This window comes from Lissotriton helveticus, chromosome 4_1, assembly GCF_964261635.1.
Source record: "Lissotriton helveticus chromosome 4_1, aLisHel1.1, whole genome shotgun sequence".
NCBI classification, from domain to species: domain Eukaryota; kingdom Metazoa; phylum Chordata; class Amphibia; order Caudata; family Salamandridae; genus Lissotriton; species Lissotriton helveticus.
The window spans coordinates 1,765,002,462-1,765,015,769 of record NC_136063.1 but is presented as its reverse complement, the minus strand read 5'-3'; the positions used below and the strand labels follow the sequence as shown (position 1 = coordinate 1,765,015,769).

Below are 13,308 nucleotides of genomic sequence, written 5' to 3'. Positions count from 1 at the left end.
CCTGCTTTATGCTGAAAAAGTGTCCAAGTGTCGATTTTTGAAACTTACAAATATTCCTCTAAAATTATCCGAACTACGAATTCCGATTCACTCACCTGTTATCAGAAGAGACCTCAGTGCTGCATCTTTGAGCCCAGTACTGATCCTGAAAAGTAATTCTAACCATACTTACCAGTAACTTGAATTTCCTTTCATAGGCTAACATTGACTGGTTTCACTTGGAAATTCTTTTAAGTGTGGAGTTTTGGAACTTTATAATATTCATCTAAAATCAGCCGAACTACAATTTCCGATTTACTCACCTGTTATCACCCTTCTGATTAAGATTACTACTTTTTGGCTATTAACATAATATATGGAGTGCAGTGATGTCATCAGTGATGTCATTTGAGATAACAAAAAGTAGTAATCTTAATCAGAAGGGTGAACTGCTCAGAAGTGTATGGCCCCAGGCAACTTCAATTTGGTGGAGACATGTACGTTACACATTTGGAAAGAATTTACACTCAGATTTTGTGAATAGCCAAAAGAGTTAAACTTGCTCAAACTTGTAAATTACTTAAAAGTGTAAGTTAATTTTGTGAACCAGGCCTTGATTCTTTTTAGAAACATTAGATCATATGTTCTGACCATTCCTTGGCCTATGTGTAATGCAGCTGTTTGAGTAATCTGGTCTTGTAGAGCTTTACATGTGTGTGTGTGAGAAGTTTGAATTGGCTGCGCTTGTGAATGGAGAGCCAATACCGTGTCCTGACATGCGGTGTGGTGTAGGTGTAGCATGGAAGGTTGAGTATTAGTCCTGTGGCGGTGGTCTGGATGGTCTTGCAGTGAGGGAGTCATGGACCCACTTTGATTCTTTATTTTAGTTTAATATTTCACACATTTTAGCAGACTTTGTTTCAGAAGTGTTATTTTTACATGTTTTATTTCTAAGATACCACTGCACTTGCTTCTTTTTTAGACAGCCTTTCCTGCGACATTATCTGCACACTGCGTTCAAGGCTAAGAACAGAACAATTTATCCTAGTGTTTGCGTTGCCCACTCTGAGACAGCTTCTAACATCTAGACACATCATTGCATCAGAGCTGTTTCTCTAAAACGTGTGTTTTATTATATAAACCGTATACTGTCCCTCTACGGGTAAGAGGGGCACTCCAGCCACGATGATCCTGAAACAAAAGCTGTGTTCGGCATGCAGCTCTGCTAATGCTGAACTTCCATCCTGATCTTGTAGAGAGAGATTGCTAACTCTATTGCAGACCAAGTCATTTCAGAATGGGGTCTCAGGCTAACTTAAGGGGTCAGGCAAAGGGTACACCTTCTATGCTCTCAGAGTAGGGGCAGTGATAGGTAGTGATAGGTAGGGATATATATATACATATAGAAATCAGACTGGCATGGTTTGACTGCATTCTTTTCACTATGTTCGTAATGCTGGTCACAGCTTTGTTTTATTTTCTTAATAATCGCAGCTCATTCTCTCTATGCACACTTATGGTTGTTTCAATAAATGTATTGAAAACCTCAATCATATCTTTCTTATGTTTACCAAGGGCATGCATGAGTAGACAACCAAAGGAGTAAGATTTGTTTCCATGATTTCCCTGGGGATCAGAGTGTTGTGTTTTAATTTGCCAAAATCACCTGCAACCCTGGAAAGGTTAGGGGTTTGGGCAAGGCACAGTGAAGTAGATAGGAATTGGGCCAACAGTCTCTGATGGTGTAGATGGACTCAGTCCCTGCATTCGAATGTTCTGATGTCCTAATACATAGTCCTATCTTTTCTAGTGGGAACCGTATAAACAGTCTGGCGTCTGTATAGGAGATGCTTTAAGATTCCAGCCTGGAGAGTGTTGCTGTATTCCAGTCTGCTGGTGATGAGTGCTTGCATGATGTTCCATATGGGGCTCTGAGGCAACCATTTGAAGATCTTTCGCAGCATGTGTGGGTTGTAAAAGCAGGAGGAACAAACTGTGTTGACGTGGGCCCTCATGTTTAGCTTTCCATTTAGGATTATCCCTAGATTTCTTGTGTCGTATGTGGGTGTGGGTGTTGGTCTTAGCTTAGAAAGCCACCATGAGAACTCCCATGGGGAGGTCCTGTTTCCAAAGACCAGTACTTCCATCTTCTGGAGTTTAGCTTTAGGCAGTTGGTTTGTATCCAGTCTGGGACCACGTCTGAAGGTGGTTATCTTTTCTGTCAAGGAGAGGATGAGTTAGATGTTATCAGTGTAGGAGATGATCACAATGTCTTGTGATTGGATGATGCTAGCAAGCTGTGTCATGTTATGTATATCTTGAAAAGGGTGGGGCTGAAGGACAATCGCTGTGGGACTCCATATTTTAGTTTCTTTGTCTCAGATGTGAAGGGTGGCAGCTTTTGGGTTATCCTCATGAGTAAGGAAAAGGTCCAGGTCCATTTAAGAGTTGATCCTTGAATGCCATTCTTGTGGAGTTTTCTGATGACGGTGCTATGGAAGACAGTGTTGAAGGCTATGGAGAGGATGAGCATGATGAGGGCCACTGTCTTTTCCTCAGTCTTGAATGATTTAAATGTTGTTGGCTGCCGCAATGGGTGCTGTTGTGGTGCTGTGGTTCTTTCTGAATCCTGTTTGAATGTTGTCTAGTACATGGTGACGTTTGAGGTGGGTTGTGAGTTTCGTGTTGACCTTCTCAATCACTTTGGCTGGATAGAGGAGCATGGAAATGGGTAGGAAATTGTTCAGTTGATTTGTGTCAGTTTTGGACTTCTTGAAGACGGTGTTGATTTCTGCAACTTTCCATTCATCAACGTTTTGCTGATTGGTAATGTTCACAGACTGTAGATGTAGTGGGGCACAGGTACGATGGAACCCCTGAGTGCAAGGTCTGCATGGCTGCCACTGTGTCATTTCTGTTGATGGTTGTCCAATCACTCAGGTGGTTGTCTTAATTGGTCTTTGGTCAGTTAGCGATAAGTTGTCTGGGGTTTGAATATTGTATGAAAGTGCTGCAGATGTTTGTGATTTTGCTGTGGAAGAAGATGGATAGGTTGTCGTTGAGTTGTTAGGAGGCAGCAATGTTGCTGACAGTGGCTGTGGGCGAAGTAAAATCCATAACGATCAAGAAGATCTCCTTGCAGCTGGTGAAGTTTTCTTCCAAGTGGTCCACTAGAGCTTTTGTCTTCTTGTCTCCTATTTGCTGGTAATAGGTGTTGAGTGAAACATTGTTAGTAGTCCTGTCAGTGGTGTCGTGGATGGCTCTCCATTTCCTAACCAACTGTTGATAGTGTTGTTTGGTGTCTCAGAGGTCTTCTGCCTACCAGATGACCTGCTTGTTTGATCTATTATGCTTTGATCAGTGCATTGGTGTCCAGGCAGTTCTTGGTCCAGTTATTGGAGTGTTTGATATCCTCGTCAATGTTGTTTATGGGGCTAGGCTGATCCTGCTGAGAATGCTGAACTAGTCTGCTTCCGTGATTTTTCCCCAGTTGCATCTTCGAATACTGAACCATTTAGGGGTATTGACTTGAGGTGTGTTGATTTAGAAGTGGATAACAGAGTGACACTGCAAAAGCTGATACCCACATGAGGTAGTATTTAAGAGCAGGAAAGCTAGAGCCACTAACAGCAGCCACGAACAAGTAAAAATATGTTTCAGAGTTGCAAGGTATCAAATTTGATCCTCAAGCTAATCATCTTACATACTCACCTCCTGCAACAAATATTTCTTGACTGTAGTCTGTAGAAAAGTGCCTCCCGGGTTGGTGAAATGTCCTGTTTGAGAGGCTGCCGCAAGATGGAGAGTGGCACAGGTGGTGCAGGCTGAGGAATGGCACAGGAGAGGTGGTGGATGCAGGGGCCTGGGGCTTCTGCCAGGTTCCCAGCTGAATCTTGGGAATGCTGAAAATGCTGGTGTGTATCTTCCTGTACAAGCTGCAGCAGCAGCTATTGTAGTTGACTTCAACCGTGGGAGGCCGCCTGTACATCATGCGCCTAGCATGCTCACGTCCTCCTAAGACCTGCAATTGGTATACTCCACTGGTTCCTTTTCCTCCTGCCTGACTAGAAGACTCTGTGGAATACACAACACAATTAAACAGAAAGAGTATATTCACTGTCTACACAAAAAAAATTCCCAACATATAATGATTTAGCAACATTAAGCGGTAAAATGAAATTTAAGTTAGGTGGATTTTGAGTAAACATTTCTTTCCATATCATTTGGAAGCAATATACACCCACGACCACGGAGTCCAACTGCTGCGGATCCAAGCACGAAAATGAACATTGCTTGAAAATCCACAAACAGCAAACGGACATGGAGCGTGGAACATTGTTGAGCATAAACAATTTTATGCATGAGGAGATTGCATGCAAGACCTTCCATGGAAGACTGCGTGTGTCCTTATTGTGCACAAGCATGAGAACAATACCACACAAGGTTAAGATGAAAGTGCAGAAAGGAGGAAATACAAAATAAGGTAATATTGACTACTTGTCTTTGGGAAGAGTTTGTTGTCTGTCATCTAGACACTGGTATGGGGAGAAGACAGAGGACCTTCAGTCTGGATATAAACAAAAGTCACAGCTTAAGACTATTGGGTGGCCCTGTGTTCCTCAACATCTGTGTAGGGTAATCAGTATAAAAGGACAATGGTTCTTACTGACTTATTTTTATATAGCAAATTTTACTGACTGTGGCTTGATCCTCTCCCATTGCTGTTTCCTGTCAAAAGATAAGCACGGAATCCAGAAATGTAACTCAGTATTCAGGTTTATCACAAAACAGGTGAGGTATCAATTATTTGCAGATTTCTATAACATTTAATAACATCACATAGCAGGAAGTGCTTCGGAGAATAGAAGTGAGATGTGATAACCCATTGCACGTGAGTTGTGAACACATTTAAACACAAGCGATCTTAACAACTCATTTACAAATAAGGAGAGATGACTACCTGAACTCTGTTGTAAATGTCCAACGCCTTATTCATCATGTTACATGATAATAACTGGTAGTTAATATCATGTTATGTTTCCCCCTCGCGCACTGCTTGAAAGCAGTGGGGTGACACTCCTCCACCATATAGGAAGAGCCGCCACTGTTCTCATATGCGAAAAGATTTAAAACGTATTATGCGAGTTCAACTGCAGATACACAGTCAAGCGCTGAAACGTGATTTCAGATTACTTAAATGCATATAGCACAGCCTTAAGTGCACCAAAACAAAAAAATAATACGATACATACTATGTGCTATTCTTTAATCAAGAATGCAATCCAACATTGTTCCATGCTTATCCAACATTGTTCCATGCTTTTAAATCGAGCGTTTCTGCTTTGCAGTCAAAGTTTGAGAAATGTTGACATGCGTGTAGGAGAGAATGCATTTCGTGCACGTTAGTCAGACTGAGACTTTCGTGTCTTAGTCATTAGCATCGAGATATAATTTCAAGATATTCTAAGGCTCAGTTTAATGTAAACTGTCATTGCCGACACATTTGTTTTCTAAGAACCCAGCTCTCAATGAGATGGTAATTACATGTTATGCTAATGAAATTTTTACTTGCAGAAAGGACGTCTTTGCTGCCACCTAATAGCGAGCATGTGTTCATCAAATAAAAAGTATCCATTCCGCTCAGATATGCTCTCCTTTAATGTCGACTTTTAGTGTAATGGTTATGGAATATCACAAGTATAAAGCCATTTCGTTGAGTAGTGCCAGTTTATTTCTTATCTTTTTTAGGCACTTGTCATCAAAAGAGTATGATTTCATTTTGGCGACCTCGCTGCACCACAGCATAAGCAATAACCTACTTGAAATATGGCAAACACTGTGAAGCAGGTGGTGTGCATTTTTTTTTAAGTTTAGAAAACGATTCACGTTTCTTTCATTTTGCCTGTACGTATTTTCCATTAGGTTCAATAGTTAATTGCACGTAGACGATTAGCAAAGTTTGGATAAAAAAATGGGAAATTAAAAGTCATACATATATGAATATACAAACCTGAATATATTAATATAGGTAAACATGTAGTGTTGTCATCAACGCTTCCATAGTACCAGAGTCACTCATCAGATACAAAGAAAAAGTATATAAAATATGTAAATGTAAATGTAAATGTAAATGTAGTATACTTGTAAAGCGCACAGCTGCCCCAGCAACGGGGCGTCCCGGCGCTGTATAACTCTGGGGAACCCGTCCTGGCTTTCCCTGTGGGATGGTCCCTTGCTGGGAGTCCCTAAGGTTGAGCCAGGCATCCCTGGAATTGGTGGGGCCGTTGTGGAGATTAGGCAAGCTAATGCCCAGAGTTGCCGAGTGGAACCCCTGATTAGAGTAAGCACCGAAGCGAGAATTATCGAGTCCGCTGACCAAGGTCCACGACCCTGCCGCGTCGGGAATTGAACCCTGGTCCCAGGCTGACTTCTGCTCTCAGGCCTGCCGCCTCTAACCAGTGAGCCACACTACTCCACCTAAAAAAAAACTCTATGCAAAAAAAAGCGAATTTACACCAAAATTGGATTAATATGATAATACTGGATCCACGTACAAACCAGAGATGGCAGTAGAGATAGTCTAGATACATATGGAGGTGACTATGCTATGAATACGTTTGGTTAAATTATTCATGTGTGGATTGGCATTAAATGTCCATGTCAAACGCATCTACGAATGGTGGTAGGAATGAGGGTATTAATTTGTGAGGGGGTAAAACTACCAAATTTATAAATCCACCCTTGTTAGATCAAAACACAGTTCTGAGAGAATCTGTGCTCAATTCCTTGTTGATTCGACACAAGCAGCTGGCCATCCCCAGAAAATTGTGTGTTAAGTTCAAGCCGTACCAACAAATTTAATTTAAATAAAGCAAATCAACACACTTAATAAACCAATTCATATACAAAAGAGAAAATGTTAATTACCAAAAAGATGACAAAATCATCAAAATGGGTTACGTTTTCAATCAAAAAGTGGCAAGGAAAAGTAAAGCACCAATCAAAAGTCACTGTTTTCAGTTGACTGTGACCTAAGCAAGATTTCAGGCTGGCAGCCATGAAGAGGAGTTTGGCTACACTAAGAGCATGATTTCAGGCTGGCAGCCATGAAGAGGAGTTTGGTTACACTAAGAGCATGAGTTCAGGCTGGCAGCCATGAAGAGGAGTTTGGTTACACTAAGAGCATGATTTCAGGCTGGCAGCCATGAAGAGGAGTTTGGCTACACTAAGCGGGTCATCTTGGTCAATGTTTTTATTTCAGACTTGGGGGCATGTTTAGAAGGAAATAATGCAGTGTGATGCTGTGGAAAAGTTTGCAGTGCTGCATCATTTGAAAAAAAGCAGGGATGTGCAATATTTACAAGAATATGGCACACAACTGTGTTTTCCCTTGCGCTAAAACTATGTGCCTAGCGCTAACACAGACACCCTTGTTCCGTAGTACAAGAGTGAGGTCTTTGCAGGGATGCTTGTTTTATGTGCAGGAAGGCGTCCCTTCCTACACACAAACAATCAATAATGGTGATTTGCTACATCTATGTGTATTGCATTCTGCAGCACACACAGAATGAGCAAAATTGCCATTATTTAATGATTGATTTAATTAATGGGATTTTGCTCTTTCTATGTCTGCTGCAGAAAGCAAAACACATAGAAAAAGCAAAAACGAGACGAAATAAAAGTATCCCTCCTCGTTGCACCAGTCTAATGCCTGCCTTTGCATGGCATTAGTTTTTTTTGCTGCGGTCTCAGATTTACACATCCTTGTAAATATGGGGCCGCGTAAAAAAGCAATGGTTGTTGTGGTGGAACACCCACAGCAACACCCATTGCACGCACCTTTCACACACATACCTGCGTGAAAGGGTGCCATATTTACGAAGCGGTGTTTAGCCATGCTAAGTGTTCCGATGGCACAATCCCCTTGTACATATGCCCCCTCGCGTCTGAAATGGGATTCATATTATTCTTTGATTTTGGATGTCGTCATCAAGTTCTGGCTGAAGCTGTTGGTGCAAAATGCTATGAGTGGAGGGATCTTCAATTTCAGAGCTGCCAAGGTCGCTTCATAGGTCCGACTTGCCTCAGTCCATGGACCTCTTTTATGGTATTCTGGCATAAGGCAGCCCAGCATGGCACCTTTGTAACATTGTCATTTGTCTTTGCTTGGTGAATCTGCATCAGAAGAGTTGGGCTATTTGCAAATACCAGCCAGCCAGTGCATGTATTTCAAGTTTGATGGAGATGCAGTGAGTTGTAGGCGATGCAAAAGGGGAGGGTCAAAGCATTTTTGATTTACTAAAACATTTGACTTAATTGGATATTTCTCCCCAATAGTTGGTAGAGACGTAGCCGATGTAGCCTATTGTTACTATTTCCAAATGTGTTCAAACTGCAAATTATGAAATCCCCTACTGGTAAGTCAAAACACAGCTCTGAAAGAATCTATGCTCAATCCCTTGTAAATACGGCACAAGCAGCAGGTCACCCCCAGAGAGTTGTTTGTAAAGTTCAAGCAGCACCAACATTTTATATTTTTAAGTTTAAAGTTTATTGAAAGAGAGAGCATACCATACATCAAAAGTACCATCATAAAAGTAGAGTCATAATAAAAACAAATTAATGCACAATATTAGCAAATTAAAATCCATGACTAAGAAAAAAGGAGAAAAATCTAACCTGAAACATATTGTTAATACAACAACAAAAACATCAGCAAAAAAAGTTGCAACACAGAAACTTTGAAATATACATTATGAAAAAGGGAGAAAGGAGTAATATCATAAAACATGAACTAGGAAATAAGTAAACAGACAACAGGAATTCATGGAGGTTTTTTAACTTCATCTGAAGAAGTACGACATTTAGAAGCGTTGGAGGCTAAGGCTGTTAGGTATGAGGAAAGAGGAAGCCATAAAAGATCTCTTTTAATGCATAAAGATATTGGAGCACCGCTATTAGCAATTTTGAAGTAAAAAAATAAAGCAGATCAATAACATATCCAAAGCAATTTAGAAAAAACTGAGAATACATTTATTTCCAAAAAGATACCAACATCATTGAAATAGGTAAAGGTGACCCAAAGTGATTATTTATTCAGTCAAACAGTGTCAAGGAAAACTAAAGCACCATTCAAAAGTAAGTGTTCGCAGTTGAGTGGTACCTAAGCACAATTTCAGGCTGACAACAATTGAGAAGAGGTTGATTACACCAAGCGGTTGTCTCGGTCATAGTTTTTTCCTTCAAACAATCTCTGAAATAGCATTCACATATTTCTTCTAAATAGGAAGCTCTTCCAGAAACGATTTGTGCAAAAAACTAAGGGGCATATTACCAAGAAATAGCGATAATTATCGCTATTGTTTGGTTAGAGACAAAATTTTACCACTGAGCTGCGGCGATTTTTATCGCAGATGAACCTTGGTATTACCAAGATTTATCGCAAATGCGATAAAAAACGGCCGCAATGCATGAATATCACTGAAAAGTCAGCGATATTCATGCATTACCGAGCTAATGCTTTTAGCCATGTTATCCACCTCCCATTGGATAACATGGCTAAGAACTGCTCAGGGCAGGTGTTAGCTTTTGGAGATATTCACGCTTAGCGCGAATATCTCCAAAAGTTGGTAATAGGATATAGCGATGTTAGCGACTGTTTCCAGTCGCTAACATCTTGGCACGCCCCCTTGTTACCCCCTTCTGGAAATAAAAAGCATGGTGTGCAGAATGAGAACAAGACTATCTATGTTGCAAACCGAGGTGAATGCGGTCAGTGTATCCTCTCAACGCCACCAAAGATGCTTTTCTCTGACCTGCGACTGGATCCAGCAGAAACCAAATCTTACTCACACTGTGAGATGCTCCCCGGGCATGGCATGCCATCATTGCAGGAGCAGTCCATCAAATATGTGTGTAAGCTAACCTTCTGGTGTCAGCATATGAATGCTCTAATAAAACTGCTCAGGGTGCCTTTCCAAGTTCTGCGTCTGCATGGGATGAAGGACTACCAGTTTCCACATGATGAGGAAGTGGCTCCCTCCAACCCTTTCCATGTGGACGAAGAGGGAGTAAGGAAGTACTCCAGAGATGTAGATCTTGCCACTGAGCTGTTGATGGTGGCAATTTCTTCATCTCTATAACATCAGTAACAGTAATGGGAAAGTAGGCACCTTTTGCATTTTTAAGACCGTATATAATTGGAGAAGATGTAATTGGGACCTTCAAGATCTTCGAAGGAGTCATTTCCTGCCTCCATAAATCTGTTAACCTACAAACTGAGGAGGCCACACAGGAAGAGTTCCAGAGGCGACGTGGTCAACCAGTATCACTCTGCATGCATGCCCGGCACCAGGATGCTTGCCTCCACACTTCCAAGTCCAATGTCAGCTTACCCTTTCCACTCAGCTCTGCGATATTCAACCAACATTGATTCCCTGAAGTAACAGCTGCAATTTGAGTTTTTAGCTGCGATATGCCCATTAAAGAGCTGCTGACCAACCAAGGGGCATATTACCAAGCAATAGCGATAATTATCGCTATTGCTTGGTTAGAGACAAAAATTTACCACTGAGCTGCGGCGATTTTTATCACAAATAAACCTTGGTATTACCAAGTTTTATCGCAAATGCGATAAAAATCGGCCGCAATGCATGAATATCGCTGAAAAGTCAGCGATATTCCTGCATTATCGAGCTAATGCTCTTAGCCATGTTATTCACCTCCCATTGGATAACATGTCTAAGTACTGCTCAGGGCAGGTGTTAGCTTTTGGAGATATTCGCGCCTAGCGCGAATATCTCCATAAGTTGATAATAGGAGATGGCGATGTTAGCGACGGTTTCCAGTCGCTAACATCTTGGCACGCCCACTTTGCATGTCATTAGTGATAAATATCACTGACATGCAAAGTGGGGCCCAAGATGCTCGCTATCTCCTACTAGCTGTCGCTAACTGGTGTTAGCGACAGCTAGGTAATAGGGAGATAATTTTATCTCCGCTTTCTTGGCTTTTAAAGCCAAAAAAGCGGAGATAAACCCCCTTGATAATATGCCCCCAAGTCCTGGCCTCCTAAGAATCCCAGGGGCATATTATCAAGGGGATTTATCTCCGCTTTTTTGGCTTTAAAAGCCAAGAAAGCGGAGGTAAAATTATCTCCCTATTACCTAGCTGTCGCTAACACCAGTTAGCGACAGCTAGTAGGAGCTAGCGACCATCTTGGGCCCCGCTTTGCATGTCAGTGATATTTATCACTAATGACATGCAAAGTGGGCGTGCCAAGATGTTAGCGACTGGAAACAGTCGCTAACATCGCTATCTCCTATTACCAACTTTTGGAGATATTCGCGCTAAGCGCGAATATCTCCAAAAGCTAACACCTGCCTGAGCAGTTCTTAGCCATGTTATCCAATGGGAGGTGGATAACATGGCTAAGAGCATTAGCTCGGTAATGCATGAATATCGCTGACTTTTCAGCGATATTCATGCTTTGCGGCCGTTTTTTATCGCATTTGCGATAAACCTTGGTAATACCAAGGTTTATCTGCGGTAAACATCGCCGCAGCTCAGCGGTAAAATTTTGTCTCTAACCAAGCAATAGCGATAATTATCGCTATTGCTTGGTAATATGCCCCCCAGTTCTTCAAATCCTACTCTATTATGAATAAAGCAAATATTGAGATGTCCCACGGTGCCCCGAGTTTCAAAACAAACACACGTGTATCAATCGCTCTTCTTCACATGTTGTAGTGTTGTGAAAATGTGTTATCTCTTTGGTATCTAAAAGGCCTGCAGGAAGGTCTGGCTCTGTGGAACTTCCAGCAATGTTTTTTTATCATTCACAACCCCTCTCTTAGACTGGTTTAAGTTTGTCTTCCTACACAAGGGGGCATATTATCAAGCCAGGCGATAAAATTATCGCCGCTTTATCGACAGAAAACTGGCGATAATGGGCTTGATAATATGCTCAATGGAATTCCAATCGAAGCCCATGTTAGATGTCTTCACATCTAACATGGGCTTCGATTAGAATTCTATAGAGCATATTATTAAGCCCATTATCGCCGCTTTATCAGCAGTTTTCTGCCGATTAAGTGGCGACAATTTTATCGCCAGGCTTGATATTATGCCCCATGAACCTTTGAGATGGGACATTAACTGGTTCTGCAAATTTCATACCTTTCATACTTACTCGCATGAGAAGTCGCTCCTTTACGTTCCTTGATCCAAAGCTCTGTAACGTTCTGAGATCCTGCACAGCCTGTGACTGTTTTGAATTCATCTGCCCTGAGTGAAACTTTACCCCTAGTATGCAGCTGTTTACGCTATGAAAGCATTTTAACATAACACTATGTGAAAATCTGCAAAGCTTTGAAAGGTTGCTTTCCTATGGATATATCAAGTGTTGTGCCAATGCAGGCTATGAGACTAACATTTGCCAATAGTTTTAGCTACCTCAACTATAACAGCCAGTTAGTGCATTTATTTTAGGATTCATGTAGATTCAATTGTGTAGGCCAAAGTTAAAGAAATTGATGACAATGCATTGGTTAGGAACCTGGAGAAAAAGGAGGCAAGGAAAAGAGACGGGAGACACTGGTTCGGTTTCATTTTGTCTGCCTACACTCGTGCTTTTGAGATGGGAAAGTGACTTGTTCTGCAGATTTCATACCTTTCATACTTACTGGCATGGGAGGTCGCTCCTTCATGTTCTTGGCCCTAAGCTCTATAACGATCTGAGATCTTGCACTTTTCTGCTCCTATTCGCAGACAACTAAAGATGTGGTTGTTTGGAATACATCTGCACTGGGATAAACTTTATCTGTTGCTAAAAGCACAGGGAAACCCTGAGTGTGAAGCTGTTCGCACAATATAAGCATTTTAACATAACAATGTGTGAAAATCTGCACAAACTTTGTCAGAAGTATTGAAGGGTTATTTTCTATTGGTGTATAACGTTTAGTGTCAATGCGGGCTATGAGGTTTAGATTTGCTAATAGCCTCAGCTACGTCAAATATTACAGGCAGTTGGAAAATTACCATTTTGCACTTATTTTAGGATTCATGCAGATTCCATTGCGTGGGCCAAAGTTAAAGAAATTAATGGCAATACATTGGTTAGGACGTGGAAAAAACAAGCATTTCCAATGCAATCGGTCTCGCCTTTGGGACTACCACGTAGGTCCTCTGCATCAGCAGCTCTTAAAACCCGACATTGGCTTCTACTGCATTAGAGAATCGTATTCAAGATACTCTTAATCACCTTCAGAGCATCCTTAAATCTAGACCCAACGTACCTCTCAGCTAGATTCACCCCCTACACCACGGCCA

General features: G+C 41.4%; 1 pseudogene; it reads left to right on the top strand.

Moving 5' to 3' along the window:
- Positions 1–10,475, top strand: part of LOC144828221 (RAB6A-GEF complex partner protein 2 pseudogene) — a 47,819-nt pseudogene extending 37,344 nt beyond the window's left edge.
- Positions 10,476–13,308: the final 2,833 nt, after the last annotated feature.